Source organism: Crocuta crocuta, unplaced genomic scaffold (genome assembly GCF_008692635.1).
Source record: "Crocuta crocuta isolate KB4526 unplaced genomic scaffold, BGI_CrCroc_1.0 scaffold13, whole genome shotgun sequence".
Classification (NCBI taxonomy): domain Eukaryota; kingdom Metazoa; phylum Chordata; class Mammalia; order Carnivora; family Hyaenidae; genus Crocuta; species Crocuta crocuta.
The window spans coordinates 6,925,603-6,928,920 of record NW_027530007.1 but is presented as its reverse complement, the minus strand read 5'-3'; the positions used below and the strand labels follow the sequence as shown (position 1 = coordinate 6,928,920).

General features: G+C 59.0%; 1 long non-coding RNA gene across 1 annotated transcript; it reads right to left on the bottom strand.

The window, feature by feature from the left end:
• Window positions 1–963: 963 nt before the first annotated feature.
• On the bottom strand, window positions 964–2,573 carry LOC144231347 (uncharacterized). The gene is made up of 2 exons (XR_013335061.1): window positions 2,127–2,573; window positions 964–1,279 (listed from the first exon to the last, which is right to left on the bottom strand). It is a non-coding gene; the product is annotated as an uncharacterized LOC144231347 (long non-coding RNA).
• Window positions 2,574–3,318: the final 745 nt, after the last annotated feature.

The window sequence follows — 3,318 nt, the reverse complement described above, 5'->3', positions numbered from 1 at the left end:
GGCATGGTTGATGGAATGGAGGCAGTCACACTCGACACAGATCTTCGGTCCCCGGTGTCCGTCACAGACAGTGATGACGGCAGATCTGTTGGTCTGTGTCCGGGTTAAGCAAACGGGCTCACGCATGGCCACACAGCCCCATCCGACTTCCATGGAACCGTCGCACACAATTTCTGCCCGACAGGTGGAAGGAGGCGGGCGCACACCTTCACAGTCTCAATCTAGCCTTGAAACCCAGCTGTACTGAGGGAAACAGAGCTGACCTTTTGGTTACAAAAAGCACCGTGGTAGGGGCGCCTGGGTGGCTTAGTCGGTTAGGCGTCTGACTTTCGCTCAGGTCATGATCTCGCGGTTCGNACGAAGGGCAGGGGCCTGCCCAGGCTGGAGGGCACCCTTCGGCTGACCCTTGCAGCTGTGCGGCCTGTGGCGCCGGAGCGGGGAGGGCACCGCGAAGGCCTTGAGGGACGGACAAAGGAGTTTCTGAGCAAGATTCTTTCTCTGGGTCTTAGAGAGACGCTCCTTTACCCTTCAGATCAGAATGCTGACCTGCGTGTCTGGCGCCTGACCGTATTTGTCACTATGGTTCTCATTAAAGTTAAGGGACTCCTGGTGCCTGGGGTCCGGGAGGCATCGATAGGCGGCCTGTACCGACTTTTCGTAAAAGTCCGACACGACAGCCGCCGGCGTCGCTCTACATCACTCTGCTCCCGTTTCCTCGTTTTCAGCTTGGAAGGGAGCCCTTCAGAAAAGGGCAATCCTGCTTCCATTGCGTAGCTGGGGAAACTGAGGCCAAGAGGCGTAGGGGAGCCTGTGGGTGGGGGCCCACCCAGGGGCACCTCGCCCTCCAGCGCCACCAGGACGACAACTCCTTTACTATACGTTTCTCCACAGCTGCATAAATGGGGCTTTACGGAAATTTAATGGGGGAATAAACCACAGATGAAAAATCAAAACACTTAGAAAAATCATTTACTGTTTTTATTTACAGCATACGTGGAAATACCGGTCTGGTTTGGGATTGAAGCTGTTACATAATTTATGGCCACAAAACCAATCTCGAATGCAGTGTGTTCCCAGTTTTGCGGGTCCGGGGGGCACCCACTCCATATTCCATTCCGCCGCGCAGAGATGGGTGCCGGAGCCGTGGCAGGGAGGGAAGGGCGGCTTCCCGGCAGGCAGCTCCGGAAGGGAAGGCAGACGCCGCGCGGATGTAGGACAGCAAAGTGGTTTATAATGGAAGGATTGTAATTTATTTTGACACTGATCATGTATTATTCAGCTGGAGTAAAAATAAACCTTATTACCCGGGAAAATAGATCCCCTTCTTCAGCCCACGCTATGCCAAGTGCAACTTAATAGTGATGATCGGGACAACAGTGGAGTTTGCTCAAACATCTTATCTGCACTCGAAGAATCAAATCCCTCGCTGGGAAAGAGATTTACAAACACGCAAATGCATCTCCATGATATGCCTAACCTCCCCGCCCCCCGCCCGGGCAGCGGAGCCCGGTGCCGCCCTGCGGGTCAGATCCTGCAGCCGGGGTGGGGGGCGCCTGTGTAGGGCTGGGACCTGGCCAGCAAGGCCGTTCATCTACTGGCTCGCTCATTCATTCATTCATTCATTCATTCATTCCTCTATGCTACACCAACTCTGTGCCAGGCATCTTTACACATAACGCCCCTTGCGATTCCCCCAACTCCACAAAACAAGTATTACCGGCCTTAATTTTGCCCATGACAGAGATGAGGCTCTGAGGCGCGTGGGCTGTGGGTACCAGCCCTGTGGGTGCCAACCTGTGCCCTCCAGCCCTAAGCNTGTGCCCCCCCCCCCCCCCCCCAGATTCATGTCCACTGGGAACCTCAGGACATGATCTTAGGGAAAGAGGGTCTTTGCGGATATAACGAACTTAAGATGAGGCCGTGCTGGATTAGGGAGGGCCCTGGAGCCAATGACCAGTGTCCTTACAAGACAAAAGAGAACGCTGGAGAAGCCACGTGACCACAGGGACACGGCTTAGAGGGATGTGTCTGTGAGTCAGAACACAGCCAGGGTTGGTGGTTGTCACTGGGAGCTGGCGTGGGGGGGACGTGGGGCAGGCTTTCTCGGAGCTAACGACGGAACCCACCTGCCAGCATCTTGGTCTCGGACGTCCAGCCTCCAGGAGGGGGAGAGTGAAGGTCTGTTGTCCCAAGCCTCCCGTCCGTGCATGTCTTAGGGCAGACCCGGGGGACCAGAGAGGACACAGAGCTGGCTTGCTGTGTCCTGCGGAGACGAGAGGAAAAGTGGGGGGCCCAGGCGCCTGCACTGCCCACCGCCAGCCGGTCTCCAGGGGTTTTCTGAGCAGGACCGTGCTCCCTGGTGCGTCCAGCCCCGGCTGGTCTCCAGCCAGCTGTGGGCTCGGAGGCATGTCGTGTGCCGTGAGGCTCAAGAGGCCGGACCGGACGGACTCTCAGCCCAGCTTTGGCCTGGAGTCCAGGCAGGCCCAGCTCAGGGGCACTCAGCACATTCTCCACACGCACATGTTGGAACTTTCCACCTTCCCAGACGGACACTCTGCCCCCTTTAAGCTCTCACTCCCCGTCTCCGGGCACCCACCCTTCGACTTGGTCTCTACGGAGCTGACTCCTCTGGGGGGTGGGGCCTTCAGTATTTGTGACCCGCTTGTTACCCAGGCAGGTGCGGGAGGACTGGAGCCCCTGTGGTTCTCAGCCGGGCGGCACCGTGCGCCCCGGACTGTGACTCCAGCCCTGCAGGGTGAGTAAGCGGCGCCGTTCTGTGATCTATGGTGTGTGTGCCCAGCCGTGCCCGTTAGGCGCTTAGACCAACCACAGCACGGCAAGCTCCCCCCTCCCTCGGTCTCTTTCTCTCTGACTCAGTGTCCCTCCCCCCACCCTCTCCCCCAGCACACCCTGCTCCTTCTGCCTGGCCGCTCCTCACCTGGCTATACCTTGACTCGTCTTCCCCAGTGAGTATGTGTATCCCCCCCCTCCCATGCCCTCCAGCACGCACCCCATCTCAGCCTGCACCCGTCCGGGGGGAGGGGCCACATCCCAGTGCCTGGCGTAGAATAAGTGCTCAGGAGACATGCGGCTGCACGGGCTCTTGGCTGCGGCGCATCTGACTTTGTAGTCACAGACTCAGAGGCCTGTGGGTTCCTGTCCGTCCCGCAGGAGACGGGCCCATGGGGAGGAGGGAAGGGTGCCCGCGGGAACATCCCAAATGCGCCCCAACCCGCAGGTGTCTGTGTGCCTGGGGGACGGCGGTGGAGACCACAGCGAGGCACGCTGTGGGGAGGCGGCTGGGGGTGGGGTGGGGGG